At 41.9% G+C, this 17201-nt stretch overlaps 1 protein-coding gene across 4 annotated transcripts in view; it reads right to left on the bottom strand.

The window, feature by feature from the left end:
* The window catches only part of LOC114828882 (cortexin domain-containing 1), a 37587-nt gene that overhangs the window by 14868 nt on the left and 5518 nt on the right, over positions 1-17201 (bottom strand). Inside the window, exon 1 of one of the 4 annotated variants that reach the window (XM_029113872.1) lies at positions 7731-8095. The exons of the other annotated variants lie outside the window; for them this stretch is intronic. The gene's annotated coding sequence lies outside the window, so the exon portion shown is untranslated. Of the gene's footprint in view, positions 1-7730; positions 8096-17201 lie in introns of those variants that run through there. 4 annotated transcript variants of the gene reach the window in all.

Raw genomic sequence — 17201 nt, 5'->3', positions numbered from 1 at the left:
CACTTCTCAGCCTCCCCGGGAAAGTCTATGCCAGGGTACTGGAGAGGAGAATACGGCCGATAGTAGAACCTCGGATTCAGGAGGAACAGTGTGGTTTTCGTCCGGGCCGTGGAACACTGGACCAGCTCTATACCCTCTACGGGGTGTTGAGGGTTCATGGGAGTTTGCCCAACCAATCCACATGTGTTTTGTGGATTTGGAGAAGGCATTCGACTGTGTCCCTCGCGGCATCTTGTGGGGGTGCTTGGGGAATATGGGGTCCTGGGTCCTTTGCTAAGGGCTGTCAGGTCCCTGTACAACCGAAGCAGGAGCTTGGTCCGCATTGCCGGCAGTAAGTCAGACTTGTTCCCCAGTGCATGTTGGACTCCGGCAGGGGTGCCCTTTGTCACCGGTTCTGTTCGTAATTTTTATGGACAGAATTTCTAGGGGCAGCCAGGGGCCGGAGGGTGTCAGGTTTGGGGACCACACAATTTCGTCTCTGCTTTTTGCAGATGATGTTGTCGTGTTGGCCCCTTCTAACCAGGACCTTCAGCATGCGCTGGGTACGGTTTTGCAGCCGAGTGTGAAGCGGTGGGGATGAAAATCAGTACCTCCAAATCCGAGGCCATGGTCCTCAGTCGGAAAAGGGTGGCTTGCCCGCTTCAGGTTGGTGGAGAGTGCCTGCCTCAAGTGGAGGAGTTTAAGTATCTAGGGGTCTTGTTCACGAGTGAGGGAAGGATGGAACGGGAGATTGACAGACGGATCGGTGCAGCTTCTGCAGTAATGCAGTCGATGTATCGGTCTGTCGTGGTGAAGAAAGAGCTGAGCCGCAAGGCGAAGCTCTCGATTTACCAGTCAATCTACGTTCCTACTCTCACCTATGGTCATGAGCTTTGGGTCATGACCGAAAGGACAAGATCCCGGATACAGGCGGCCGAAATGAGCTTTCTCCGCAGGGTGGCCGGGCGATCCCTTAGAGATAGGGTGAGAAGCTCGGTCACCCGGGAGGAGCTCAGAGTAGAGCCGCTGCTCCTCCACATCGAGAGGGGTCAGCTGAGGTGGCTTGGGCTTCTTTTTCGGATGCCTCCGGAACGCCTTCCTGGGAAGGTGTTCCGGTCCCGTCCCACCGGGAGGAGACCCCGGGGAAGACCTAGGACTCGCTGGAGGGACTATGTCTCCCGGCTGGCCTGGGAACGCCTCGGTGTCCCCCCGGAAGAGCTAGAGGAAGTGTCTGGGGAGAGGGAAGTCTGGGCATCCCTGCTTAGACTGCTGCCCCCGCGACCCGGCCCCGGATAAGCGGAAGAAGATGACATGACAAATCATGCATGCTGCATCCTTAAGGCTGAAGAGGAGAGGGACCATCTGGCTTGTCATCAGTACACAGTTCAAAAGCCAGCATCCGTGATGGTATGGGGGTGCATTACTGCACATGGCATGGACAACTTGCACATCTGCGTAGGCACCATTGATGCTGAACAATATATACATGGTTTGGAGCAACATTAGCTGCCATCCAGACCACGTCTATTTCAGGGAAGGCCTTGCTTATTTCAGCAGGACAATGCCAAACCAAATTCTGCACATATTACAACAGCATGGCTCCTTAGTAAAATAAAAACTGGATGCTAAACCTGCTTGCCTGCAGTCCAGACCTGTCACCTATTGAAAACATTTGGTACATTTGAAAAAATACAACAAAGGAGACCTCAAACTGTTGAGCAGCTGAAATCTTGTTTCAAGCAAGAATTATCATATATTTCACTATCAAAACTACAGCAATTGGTCTTCACAGTTCCCAAATGCTTACAGAGTATAGTTAAAGGGATAGTTTGTCCAAAAATCATATATTGGTGACAGTCCCCTTACCCTGAATAGGTCCTTCAGGCGCATAGTGTCATTTTTCTATTCTGTCTCAGTCAATAATTTGCTTCATTAGCATCGTACAAATTCTTGAATGGAAACCGTACGTACCCCTATCGCAAAGCTGCATTGCAAGTGGACTTCTACTATAAAACAATCCAAACTAAGTGGAGTTGTTTATCTCAATGAACATGACGATGTTGTATTCCTCAAAAGAAAGTTTTAATTTTCACAATATAATTCTCATTTTAAATAAACGGGTACTTCCTGTATTTACCGGTCAGTATCAATCCACGTGTTTGTTTGAGAAGAGTAAGTGTATACACAGTAAATAAAGCTTAGTATTTGCTAGCTAGAAATCAAGTTACCGATTTTGTCTTTGAGGTATAGTACCAATTGCAGAGCAGGTAGAATTTAATTAACTGTAGATCCATAAGCAGCCATAAGTCGACATTGATACTTACAAACAAAGGAAATCCAGAAGTTCAAAGTTTATTTATGAAATGCCCCGAATAACACAGCATCATCCTGTACAATGAAATTCTTGTGACACGGCACACTACATCTATGTAGTAAGAATTAAGAAATATATAAAGCAAAAATATAGCAAAAAATATAGCAATAATATACATGTGTAAACTAGCAGCAATTTTAAAAAGCTAGGCAAAGCAATCTATTTTCGCCTAGCTTGTTGAGGTTAAAGTTCACGATCACCTTGATGACATCACTGCCGACGAACACGGTGTATGGTGGCTTTAGGAAATAGTTTTCTAGTGCCAGTTTGAATTCAACAAATTCTGCTGGCTGTTTATTTTGTACAGTTATGAAATCAATGCTACCATAACAGATTACTGAATGTAGTTTCTAGTGTTTTGGAGTAGTTTTCCACTTGCAATGCAGCTTTGAGAAAGTGATACGAAACATTTTCATTCATGCATTCGGACGATGCAAACAATGTTAATTACAGACTGGGACAGAGCTGAATAATGGATTGTTTGATAAAATGACTCTATGAGCCTTGTGGAACATGTTTTGGTAAGTGGACGAACTATCCCTTTAAAAGAAGAGGTGATGCAACACAGTGGTCAACATGCCCCTGTCCCGGCTTTTTGAAACATGTTGCTGGCATCATATTTAAAATGGCCATGTATTTGACCAAAACTGAATAAAAATTAAGTTTCAACATTTGATATGTTGTCTTACTGCCTCCAGGCTAGGCAGTATTTTCAATTAAATATAGGAATAAATGATTTGTACATCACTATATTCTGCTTTTATTTGCATTTTACTCAGCACGTCCCAACTGTTTTGGAAACAGGATTGTATATAAAACAAAGTGCAATTAGTTTTCACATAACACAAAATTGGCTGTAACTACAGTACTAGTGGAGTTTTCCAGAATAGGATAATACAGTGAGGATAAACACTGTGTCCAGGCTAGGCAATAATAGGATGATACAGTGAGGATAAACACTGCCTCCAGGCTAGGCAGTAATAGGATGATACAGTGAGGATAAACACTGCCTCCAGGCTAGGCAGTAATAGGATGATACAGTGTGGATAAACACTGTCTCCAGGCTAGGCAGTAATAGGATGATAGAGTGTGGATAAACACTGTGCCTCCAGGCTAGGCAGTAATAGGATGATAGAGTGTGGATAAACACTGTGCCTCCAGGCTAGGCAGTAATAGGATGATACAGTGTGGATAAACACTGTGCCTCCAGGCTAGGCAGTAATATGATGATACAGTGTGGATAAACACTGTCTCCAGGCTAGGCAGTAATAGGATGATACAGTGAGGATAAACACTGTGCCTCCAGGCTAGGCAGTAATAGTATAATACAGTGAGGATAAACACTGTGTCCAGGCTAGGCAGTAAAAGGATGATACAATATGGATAAACACTGTGCCTCCAGGCTAGGCAGTAATAGGATGATACAATGTGGATAAACACTGTGCCTCCAGGCTAGGCAGTAATAGGATGATACAGTGAGGATAAACACTGTGTCCAGGCTAGGCAGTAATAGGATGATACAATGTGGATAAACACTGTGCCTCCAGGCTAGGCAGTAATAGGATGATACACTGTGGATAAACACTGTCTCCAGGCTAGGCAGTAATAGAATGATACAGTAAGAATAAACACCAGGCTAAGCAGTAATTGATATAATAGACATTTTACACATTAAGAAACTGAAGTCAAGATAAAATCTCTAAAGCATACAAGCTGGAATGAATAGCCAGAGCCAGACATCAAGGGCACCGATGCCTATCTAATAGCATATGGTGATCAATGATAACTGCCACAGTATAGCTTCTAATTGATGAATAGGCATCATAATGCAGGGCCCATAGACAGGGGGTCTACACCAGGCCATATGGAAAACCCTGCCGTTAGTCAGGAAACACACAGAGGCACACAAGCAGGCACATGCGTACACACACAAACACACACCCTCTCATCATCTCTCCCTGAGTCACTGTCATCTGAGGTAGTGTTTGTATGCACGGTTTTGAGTCTTGGGCAGGACTCCCACCTGACAGAAAGGCAGAGACAACGCAAAAGCAGTGGAAATAGATAAATGGTTTGTGTCTCCCTTATCACTTCAGCTTTAATACAGTTAGACACACACGCCTCTCATAATGGTCTGCCATGATTAACCGATTGCAATCTTGGGAAGAGCCCCTAAAGGGCTTGATGGAATCTGTCACGCTGAAAAGCTGAGCCTGCGTTAGCAAAGACCGCATTCACTGTAAATGTTGCATATGTTGGACATCAATTGGAAATTACCTTTATATTTCTTCAAAATGTTAGCACAAGCATCAGCCAGACGGACTAAATCCACCTACACACACTTATGTTAACATACCTATCTGAATGGGGACACCAAATTTGATTGTCCTTACTGCCCTACTTCAATTAATCCTAACGCTGACCTTTACCATAACTAGCCCCATTTGTAACATTTGCCCTATACCTGACACGTAAAACAACCAAATTGCTCTTTTTTAAAATGGGTACAGGTAAAATGCCATTGCAGAAAATGCTCTGCTAAACCCTCCGCTTTCATTCATACTGCATTAACTGTAGTTTTATATACTTACAAATATCCATAACACTGCAAACATTAACTGATTGCCTAGCCAATCCATCACAATTTAACTGCTATATGGCAGTCAGGCCTGTGTGGACACAGCTATGTTGTTTTAATCTGTGGACCTTATTTATTGAGTGAAAAAAAACGGAATACTTGCCTGCCAGCATTTCAAATAAATGTTCATTGTGAATGAGATATTTTGACAGTGAGTTTCCGGAGTGCATGTTTGATTTAATTACTTAATCTTATTCTCTGTGCGTGTATGGTAATGTTTTGCAGGGGAGTTTATATGGGAGAAGAAGGGAGGCTACATGGGGGGGGCACTGTTGGCAAAGACAGAGAGAAACAGCCACCTTTGATATAAGCAGGAAAGAGTGAGAGGGGGGGGTCACAAAAGTGAGGACCAAATGTGGTAGAGCAAGATGGAGAGAAAGAGAAGGCAGAGAGGAGACCAAGCAAAAGAAAGTGAGAGAAAGACAGAGATAGAAGGGTGAAAGACAGAGACAGAAACAAAGACAGAAAGGGGAAAACGTGGCGTGAAAGAGGAGGCGCAGAGAAGCCACATCTGTTCCATGTGCTGCGTCCAACATCAGTTCTCACTGTACAATAGGGACAGATGGGGGACAGAGGCAGAATAAATGCCTCCACCATCCGTCCCTTGCTCTTTTAACTCCAAGGACTTCACAGCCACACAGACAGCGTCTCTCGCGCTTTCTCTCTTTCCCAATGTCCACCTCATTCCAGGACAACCTCCCTCTCTCCTAAAATATAATTTTTTTTTAAATGTGAAAGAACTGGAAGGGGAAAAAAACGATAAAAGGCTGGCTCCTAATTCCTGCAGACAGTGCTACACTGGAACATTGCCTCGGACCAATTGGAACTTGATAAAACTTCAGGCCCTTCGATTCCACACACCAGACCGCACAATTCCACATACCCTTTTGCTGGAGTTGCTAGCTAACAAATTAAAGCTAACTGCTGAGGTGGCATGTTTTTTTTGGTGTTGTGGGTAGGAAAGGAAACTTAAACACTATAAATCTTTGTCCTTGTTTGTTCGGGGTTTGACAATGCTAAATTACTTGCCCCTAATTCCCTGAGGGGAATACCCAATCACAAACCTGAGTGTGATTTTGCCTAGATCCCCTCTGCCTGTTCTCTACAAAAAAAGGCCTGCTGGGCAAAAAGTGAGGAATGAGCATTTATGTCTGAACAGGAATAATGAAGTTACCTTTAAATTAATGTCAACTTTAAAGCAGCGAGTGGCTGCGAGATCGACTGCTGGGTGTCAAGAAACAGTGGTGATTCAGCACGTAGAAACGTCAGGAGATTAACAGATTAATAGCAACTTGCTCCATTTAACCACTTGTCGGCACAATCTTTCCTTTCCTCAATACTTTGGTGTGTCCTCTACATCAAGCACTGCTTTCACGACACACTACGTATCACTCTGTTGAATTTTCCCCACGTGATGCAGTCTAGGATAAGACAATAATTACAAGGCAACAGTGCAATGTTGTCCCCAAAAAACATATGTTTTTAAACCCCTGTCACCTAACAACCATTTTTTTTATTATCGAGCTCCTCCAAATAAGTAAAATTGTTCTCACCTTGTCTTAAACTGATCTCATGCTGTCTCAGACATACCGGTACTTCCACCAAGCTTTATCCCAAACCAAATGAGGTTCTGCTGTGAAGCAGGTCATTTGGCGACGACGTGACTTGTCTATTTTACGAGGCTACCATTTAAAGTCAGTATTAGTTTTTAACAAATTACTTCTTGGCTGTGTAGGACTTTTCAGCTGGAGACTACCAATGGACCATTATGTGACTGGAGTGCACCTTAACATTTAAATATCCATGACTAATTTGTATTTTATTTATTTATTTAACTTACCTGAACCAAATATAATTTGAGGGCAACCTGGCCAAAGACCAAATGTAGGTTTTCCATAAATAATAAAATTAAAATATGCATACAAATATATTAAACTACAATAAACACAATAAATACAATAAATACAATGAAAAACAAGTACAGGTAGGAATAGAGTATTCAGTAGGTGCAGCTGTCAAATCGGAGCTTGTTATTATTATTTTTGAAGAAGCAAGTTGAGATGAGATGTGTGGCCTGCAGTTTACTCCACTCATTGGAACTGGTATCCATTCATGTGCTAGATCACACATGTGAATATTTATTGGTCCAGAGTGGTCATGTTATAAGGGACCAATCAGAAAAATATTGGTTTGAGCAACCTTTGTTCATAGATACTTTAGCTGAGTGATACATAAATAAGTGTGTTAACTTATTGAATTCCATATAGGACAATGGAGAACATTCACAGGCCAATTTTTTGTTATCTACTCTGACCGTAGAATATGGAGTACAGCAAGAAAACATCACTCATGGCAAGAGAGCCAATAAGAAAATGGTCTTATTATTTAGGATAGAGAGAAAGGGAAAGACAGAGAAAAATGGGAGGCAGAGAGAAGGCTATCGGATTCAATCACACCAAACAAAAGACTCAGACAATGGCATTCATCAAATTTTTATCCATTAACCAATTTAAAAGGTGTCATTCACTGATCCAAAAAGACCTTAGTACGCCATTTAATCACAGTTAACCAACTAACATTCTTAGAGTAGAGGAGAGCTTGGACTCTATACTATTTCAGTTGTTGTGAAGAGAATTTCAATGAAATAACATGAACATAAAATGTAAATGCAGTTTTCAGTTCACACTAGCAACAGGCCACCAACATGGAAGGCATGAACTCAATGGCTATGTCGTTTACCTGGTAACTAGATTTCACAGGGCGCATCTGCCGCGCGTTCGGGCTCCAACGCGGTCACCGTAGCTAGCTGATCGCGGCCACTCTATAATGCTTGTGATTCCGCCAGACGAGGCGCGGCGCGTTTCAGAAGCGGCTCTCGGTTCTGCTTTGCTAATGTGCCCTATTCCAGGGTGAATTCGCCTGAAAACGCGCTGCCTTGCCAATGATGGCTACGGGTGGAGCACATTTAACAACACGGAGCTAACTTATAAAACTGACCTGAGTCACGAACAATTTCCACCATCCTCCAATTCTTATTGCGCTTATTCCCCACTATAATTAGCTTTTCCTCCAGTTGGTAGCAGAACGTTTTACATGGTGCAAAAATATTCCACGTGCCGTAGCTGCTATACAATGATGGACCAACAAAGAAGACCGTCTCTTGTTTTTGAAAGACTCTACTTGCATTGGATAAACGCCTCACGTTACCAGATTCATTAGCATAATATTGACCATGGTCCAACTTTTTAACGTGCCAGAACAGCTCAAAAGGCCGCGCTGCCTTCCCGACAGTGGATGTCCACTGGCCCGGTGCGTCCGTTTGAGATGTCTTTAAGCCACCTGGGGCAAGGCGGCGCGTTTGCAGGCGAATTCGAAGATGCTTTGCGCAACAGGCAACAACGCCTTGACACTATTGGTAGAAACTGAATTGTATCTGACTGAGGCAGGACGTGCCTGAACATTGGACATCCACTGAAAAGATAGGTGTCTATTTTTGATGAACACTGCGTACAGTTCAAATACAGCGAGTACTATAAGTACTGTGAGTACAGAAAGTGAGTACTATAAACTAATTACCTTGCTTATAATAGGCCTACTTGATTTTGAAAAGTAGCCTACTTGTATAGAGCTATTTAGTATTTGTGCATCTTGAAAACCAATTAAAATGTTCAGTAACCTTGAATTACACAGGACAGGACCTGTGAGATATTATTTGCCATATCAAGAAATAATTACATATGGTATAGATGCGCTTCAGGTAGGCCTAGTTTATGTTTTAACCTTTGGATACTTAATTGCCTATATGTTTTACAACTCTGGAACTATAGAAGAACTTCATTGTAGAACCCCCGAACTCAAGGAAAAAATACAAAAACAAAAGGAATTCAACGTCGGACATGCAGTAGTTTATTGTTGTTTGTTGATCTCGTGATCTCACCGATACAGTTGCCTCGCAGCGCTCCGATTCTGAAAAACTCCCGGGGGTGTGACCCTGCATGGAGGATGGAACAAAACCTCATCAGACCCGGAACACTCCACAGAAGCATCCAGGGTAAATCTGGCGTAACATGGTGCTCTGTCAAACAAATGCTGTGGCTGGTACCAATGTGAGATGTTTTTAGTTGTTTCCCAGTTTTTGCCGAACCGCGCAATCGGAGCCGGCCAAGAAGAGCAAATGTCTCTTACTGATTGATTGAGTTGGTGAGTGAGTGACTGACTGACTAACAGCGTAGTAGTTAGAGACACTGACCTGCAATCAGCAGGTCCCGCTTTCGAATCTCGTCCAAGCAAATTATGCATTAGGATTTGTTTTGGATAGACAACCTTCCGTAGCTGCTTTATAGGAAGCCTAAAATAAAACTGTTCATGGTTATACTGCAATTATATCTGGTGGATTTTCGAAGTATGCATCCGTGCATGCTTCTTATGTCAGGATAGACAAAAATGTAGCTGGCTACAACCTTCAGTACCTAGGTTATAGTGAGCCTAAAATTGTTTATATTGAGACTATTTCTGGTGGATTTTCAAAGTATGCATCTGTGTATGATATTTGGGGTAATATAGGCTAGATCAAAACCCCTTGGGCGGTAAAAGAGTAGGGGTTTCCACAATTCTCTTGTCTTTTCACTTGATGAAAAAGTCAGTTATTGTCACCTATATTGATAGTTATTGTATCAATGTCATTCACAAATGAAAGAAAAACTAACAAGGTTGTGCAATGAACTGAAATAGCTTTGGCATTGTAAAGTTCATCTTCACTCTCGCTAGGAATTGCTCAATTCTTATTACTATTCCAATTAGTTAGTTAGTAGATTCTAGTAAGCCTATTACTGACTAATAAGCGGTTAAAACGGACCGTGGCAAAAGCCATACAGTTCATAGGTGCTATTTGTGGTGGAGGTAAACTTAATGAGAAATGTTAGTCAGTTTAATACAATGCGTAATGGTGTCTTGCAAAATATTAAAACTTGGTGCAATGCTAATGCGTGACAAGACAAAATGATCTAATGTCAAGATGCCATACCGACCCTTTCATACTTGCAGCTCTGCGGCGTAGCAGTTAAAGACACAGCTTCTCATGTGAGAGACCTGGGTTTGAATCCAGCGAGGGTGACAACATTTATCAGTTTTAATTGCGGGCTGACTGAACTAGGCTTGCCTGGTTTATTTCTGATTCTGTTTGAGCTGGAAGGACTTAGAGAACAAGTCTTCCTTCGCCGCCGCTCATTCCACTCCTATGCACACTTAGTGAGATGTTATCTTTAGAACTCAGTAGCTATGGGGGTATTGATTAGAAAACGATACTGATAGTAATGTGTAACAACTGCCATTTTACATCCATTTACACGATATGAAAATGTGTCTCCGATGTTAATCTTGTATCAGAACTATTGTAGTTTAAAAAGCTTCTTAGCTTTTTGTTTTAGGAGAAGATGAAAACTGAGAATAAAGTTAAGGCTGGGTCTTCAATACCCCATCAAGTTCCATGTAGTCATTCGGTGACTTGACGGTAGCGTCAAAAAAGAAAAAATCGAATAAAAATAATGATAATGAGGTAAATGTTGTTTGTACGGAGAGGGACTGAGGTAACACGTTCTGGACTTGACTTCGAAAGGGGGACGGGCACCCAAAGGGGGAGGGTCACACAGAGGGGGAGAGGCATGCAAAGATAACATTGTCGATCATTTGTCATAGCGCAAGTGCGATTGTTTGACAAATCTGTTTGATTTAGTAAATGCCAGGTCTCTTTGGTAAGACGTTTCTTTCCCCTCGAAATGTCATCCATATCAGTGGGTTGGTGTCTGAGATATTGCCTGTGATGTATGTAGGTACATGGTTGGAGACCAACAGGTAAACAGTGTGAACGGAAAGCAACAAAAACAATATCGATCCCAGAACTTCCTGTGTCTCTGCACTTGATGTGTTGCACCAGATGAGTGTTAGGGGTTGGCTTCTCAGAGTGTCAAGCGGAAACATTGACACACACACACACACACACGTATGGTTTTCTTTCCTTGTGGGGACCTTACCCCTTTGCGAGGACTTTTTGTCTCCACGTGTACACATGGACCTGGATCACATAAACAAACACTGCTGAGCTGTGATCAGTGTTTGCTGGAGTAACAGGTTTGTGGGCTATTGCAGACATGACTAATTTGGTGCTTTACTTCAGCCACGTGGCAAGACATGCCAGCTCTTTTGGATAACAGTTTTTGTTGACTTTAGTTGTTACTATTAACAGATATACTGGTAACAAATAATTTTGCTCCCTTCTAGAGAACTGTTTTATTTGGAATGCAGTGTTCTCTGTTTCAATTTTGTAGTTGAGGATTGGCAGTTTGGTAATTTTAAAAAAATGTGTACTTAGCAGCATGTGTGAAGGATGCCTTATTGTGGAACAAGAAACCAATTTCAGATTTTACTTTATACTGCAGGTGGGCAAGTAGGTATTGAATGAGAGTGAGCAATAAGCTGACTGCCAAGATTTTTGTAGGTGTTGTTGACGTACTCAAACTCAAACAAGGATGTTTGGAGAGCAAGCAGGTTTGCGGAAGGCTTTGTTTAAAAAGCATACATTTCACTATTAAAACTGAAATCGAATTATTTTGTGCTGTCCACCCAGTGTAAATGTTACTCTTCATTCTTCCACCCTAACTAATTATACAGTCCTTGTATGTTTTAGAGGGATAAACAATAAATGAGTGCTGCAACAAAAAAACTGAAATTCACTTTTATAGAGTGGGTTGCCGATAAACCTTGCAATGCTGAATACAGTCTCTCCGTTTCGATTTACACATAGCCTTATTTTCCTTCTATGGAAGTTGATCCCAATAAAACTATTTTTTGGGGTCAAACCAACACATTACAGCAGTGTGGTATTTGTGGTATGTCTCTGCTACTGTGCTGCAAATTCTAATTTGAAATGAACAATGACAAAAACAAAAGTATGCAAATATTTATTTATGGGACATTAGCCATAATGACATTTTCAGTGTGGTTTTAAGCTTGGACACATTTTCAAGTGATTACTCATTAGCAAACTGTGACATCATACTTTCCCTGTAATTTAAAAAGGAATGGTTTTGGGGATCAACTAAAGAGTGTAAACAGGGACTAAAAATTGGTTAAATTTCCTTTTTAGTAAAATGTATAAATAATCAGTGTTATAGTTGTGAACCATGGTTGTGTGCTGGAAATTTTTGATGGTTTTTATTTACGATTTTGAATCAAAACCTGGCTGAATCCATATAATTGCAGGACAGGGCACACACAGAACTGCATATATAATATAAATATATATCAACACAGTACACAAGGAAAAACAAAATCATCAATTTATGCCATTTAGTGAGGCATAAATGCAAACAGATTTTTCGCACGTGCATTGATCAGATCGCAGGCAGACAAAGGTGAGTGAGCTAACAGACAGACAGATGAAAGTGAGCTAACAGGCAGACAGATGAAAGTGGTTGAGCAAACAGACAGACAGATGAAAGTGATTGAGCTAACACACAGACAGATGAAAGTGATTGAGCTAACAGACAGACAGATGAAAGTGAGCTAACAGACAGACAGATGAAATTGATTGAGCTAACAGACAGACAGATGAAAGTGAGCTAACAGACAGACAGATGAAAGTGATTGAGCTAACACACAGACAGATGAAATTGATTGAGCTAACAGACAGACAGATGAAAGTGATTGAGCTAACAGACAGACAGATGAAAGTGATTGAGCTAACAGGCAGACAGATGAAAGTGAGCTAACAGACAGACAGATGAAAGTGATTGAGCTAACAGACAGACAGATGAAAGTGAGCTAACAGACAGACAGATGAAAGTGATTGAGCTAACAGGCAGACAGATGAAAGTGAGCTAACAGACAGACAGATGAAAGTGATTGAGCTAACAGACAGGCAGACAGATGAAAGTGAGCTAACAGGCAGACACCTTTGGTAAAAGGGGCTCAGATCATCTAAGGATCCATATTTTGCAGCTCCTTTTTTACCTCGTTCACATCATATTGACTGTTTCTTTTGTGTGATCAGGCTTTGTGTTGTAGTAACCTAATCATTGCAGACCGTTGCTGTATCAGTCATAAGACAATGGTCATTGAGCTATAAAAGCGCTTGGTGCGGCTCCCTGCTCCGGGAAAAGGAGTGGAACATCGATCATACACACTGCATTCATTGTGACATGATGTATGGCTCCACGAAATACCTTGTTTTTTAAGGAGTCCCATTTTGAACCTCTTACACAGGAAACACTCTCTATTTGTCACACAAAGAAACTCTTCAACACTACTGGACTAAAACAAGCACTTTACATCCCAAAACACAGAAAGGTCTTGCACCTATTATGATGCTAGATCATTCAAACATTATAACAATAGCAACAGACATATAGTATCTTAATAGCAATGGATATCCAAATGTTGAGCTAGAGGATGATACATACAGTTGTTCTCATAAGTTTGCGTACCCTGGCAGAAATTGTGAGATTCTGGCATTGATTTTGAAAATATGACTGATCATGCAAAAAACTGTATTTTATTTAAGGATAGTGATCATATGAAACCAGTTATTATCACATAGTTGTTTGGCTTCTTTTTAAAACATAATGATAATAGAAATCACCCAAATGGCCCTGATCAAAAGTTTTAATGTTTGGCCTTGTTACAGACACACAAGTTGACACCCACAATGAAAATGGCATTTAAAGGTGAATTTCCCACACCTGTGGCTTTTCAAATTGCAATTATTGTCTGTGTATATATAGTCAATGAGTTTGTTAGCTCTCACATGGATGCACAGAGCAGGCTAGATACTGAGGCATGGGGAGCAGAAAAGAACTGTCAAAAGATCTGCATAACAAGGTAATGGAACTTTATAAAGATGGAAAAGGATATAAAAAGATAATCCAAAGCCTTGCAAATGCCAGTCAGTACTGCTCAATCACTTATTAAGAAGTGAAAAATTTGGGATTGATACGAAGCCAAGGTCAGGTAGATCAAGAAAGATTTCAGCCAAAACTGCCAGAATAATTGCTCGGGATACAAAGAAGAACTCACAGGTAATACAGGCTGCTCTGGAAAAAGACAGTGTGGTTAATACAAGGAGCACAATACAATGATACTTGAACAAAAATGAGCTGCATTGGTGAGTTGCCAGAAAGAAAACTTTACTGCACCAGTGCCACAAAAATGCCCAGTTACAATATGCCCAACAACACCTTAACACACCTCACAGCTTCTGGCACACTGTAATTTGGAGTGATGAGACCAAAATAGAGCTTTATGGTCACATCCATAAGCGCTATGTTTAGAGAGGGGTTTACAAGGCCTATAGTGAACAGAATACCATCCCCACTGTGAAGCATGGTGGTGGCTCACTGATGTTTTGAGGGTGTGTGAGCTCTAAAGGCATGGGGAATCTTGTGAAAATTGATGGCAAGATGAAAGCAGCATGTTATCAGAAAATACTGGCAGACAATTTGTATTCTTCTGCACGAAAGCTGTGCATGGGACGCTCTTGGACTTTCCAACACAACAATGACCCTAAGCACAAGGCCAAGTTGACCCTCCAGTTTTTCCAGCAGAAAAAGGGGAAGGTTCTGGAGTGGCCATCACAGTCTCCTGACCTTAATATCATCAAGCCACTCTGGGAGATCTCAAACGTGCGGTTCATGCAAGACGACCTAAGACTTTGCATGAACTGGTGGCATTTTGCCAAGACTATTGGGCAGCTATACCACCTGCAAGAATTCAGGTTCTCATAGACAACTATTACAAAAGACTGCACGCTGTCATTGATGCTAAATGGGGCAATACACAGTATTAAGAACTAAGGGTATGCAGACTTTTGAACATGGGTCAGTTCATTTTTTTCTTTGTTGCCATGTTTTCTTTTATGATTGCGCCATTCTGTAATGACCTACAGTGAATCCCGTAAGAAATAAAAGACGTGTTTTGCCTGCTCACTCATGTTTTCTGTACAAATGGTACATACTGTATATTACCAATTCTCCTAGGGTATGCAAACTTCTGAGCACAACTGTATATTATGGCAGTAGTAATAGCAGTTGTTGTAGTACAATAGTTCAGAGCTCAAATGTTTGCTGTTCCATTCCTCACCACTTAACTATGGCACTCAATTCTCATTTCGACCGGAGCCCTATGGGCATTGGTCAAAAGTAGTACATCAAGGAGTGGATAAGGTGCCATTTGGGAGGCAGCCATGTAGTTATTAAACTGAAAGGTCCTGCCAGCTATTCTTGGACTGAAGGCAAACCCAGGGCAAGACAACTGGACAGGAACCTCCGAAGGCCATTGTTCATTGGCAGGTCCAATTTACTAGAGCGCCCTCTTTAAGTGCACAGCAACAAGCTCCAATGCCGATACAGATAGTGATAATTATTTCTAAATAGACCATTCTGATACTGCTCCAAGCAGCTCCAAGCTCTTTCTCTGGCATCAGCCCCAGGGTTGTTTTCATTCTCTCTCGCTCACTGTCTTCCCCCTCTCTCTCCCTCTTTCTCTTTCTAACTCTCCTCTTCTCTCTTAGGGCCTCAATGACCCAGCTGTACTGTGAGGAAGGGACATAGAGCTTATTTACAATACGCTACATTTTCCAAGACACACCAAAGAAGAGACTCCAAATTATTTTGCTGTGTAAACTAATATCAATAGCTTGAGATGCCTCCTTCCGAGGTAGTATGCACCACATTTTCGATCCAGCCCCCCCTGGAGGTCTGCATGTGAGAAGACAATTGTCGGAACTTTATCAGGTTTCTGTACAATGTGCATGCTCGGTGTTCCCTTGATTGACACGTTCAGTCCTGGGTAGAACGTCTCCAACATGCCAGTGTAAATTTAAACGCTATTGAAATGATCTTGCAAACTCAGATAAGTCTATATAGGGTTTCATTCTCTTTCTCGTAATATAAATAAGCCCTTAGACCACTGCGCCATTTGGAAGCTTTAGTTTGTTCTTTTTCTAAATTTACTAGACGGTGCAAGTTGAGGAATTACAAAGAATTATAAAAAGTCTAAATAGCTTTAGCTCAGCCCAAGTTCAGCCCCTATCCCCGCAGGGATGAAAAAACACCCAAGCTTTCAGGCTAAATCTAGAGTAGGTTTTACCGAAACGGAAACTTTCAATGTCCCTCGTTAGTATCTACATAACCAATCCACATCATCAGCAGCAGCACTGATCTTCTGCATGCAAACACACACACCAGTGTAAATGTTTTGTATATCTGTATATATACACTCACCTAAAGGATTATTAGGAACACCTGTTAAATTTCTCATTAATGCAATTATCTAATGAACCAATCACATGGCAGTTGCTTCAATGCATTTAGGGGTGTTGTCCTGGTCAAGACAATCTCCTGAACTCCAAACTGAATGTCAGAATGGGAAAGAAAGGTGATTTAAGCAATTTTGAGCGTGGCATGGTTGTTGGTGCCAGACGGGCCGGTCTGAGTATTTCACAATCTGCTCAGTTACTGGGATTTTCACGCACAACCATTTCTAGGGTTTACAAAGAATGGTGTGAAAAGGGAAAAACATCCAGTATGCGGCAGTCCTGTGGGCGAAAATGCTTTGTTGATGCTAGAGGTCAGAGGAGAATGGGCCGACTGATTCAAGCTGATAGAAGAGCAACTTTGACTGAAATAACCACTCGTTACAACCGAGGTATGCAGCAAAGCATTTGTGAAGCCACAACACGCACAACCTTGAGGAGGATGGGCTACAACAGCAGAAGACCCCACCGGGTACCACTCATCTCCACTACAAATAGGAAAAAGAGGCTACAATTTGCACGAGCTCACCAAAATTGGAGAGTTGAAGACTGGAAGAATGTTGCCTGGTCTGATGAGTCTCGATTTCTGTTGAGACATTCAGATGGTAGAGTCAGAATTTGGCGTAAACAGAATGAGAACATGGATCCATCATGCCTTGTTACCACTGTGCAGGCTGGTGGTGGTGGTGTAAAGGTGTGGGGGATGTTTTCTTGGCACACTTTAGGCCCCTTAGTGCCAATTGGGCATCGTTTAAATGCCACGGCCTACCTGAGCATTGTTTCTGACCATGTATCCATCCTCTGATGGCTACTTGCAGCAGGATAATGCACCATGTCACAAAGCTTGAATCATTTCAAATTGGTTTCTTGAACATGACAATGAGTTCACTGTACTGAAATGGCCC

This window comes from Esox lucius, chromosome 2, assembly GCF_011004845.1.
Source record: "Esox lucius isolate fEsoLuc1 chromosome 2, fEsoLuc1.pri, whole genome shotgun sequence".
In the NCBI taxonomy this organism is placed as follows: Eukaryota; Metazoa; Chordata; class Actinopteri; order Esociformes; family Esocidae; genus Esox; species Esox lucius.
Note: the sequence above shows the minus strand (reverse complement) of the source record. Positions and strands in the feature narration are given on the sequence as shown.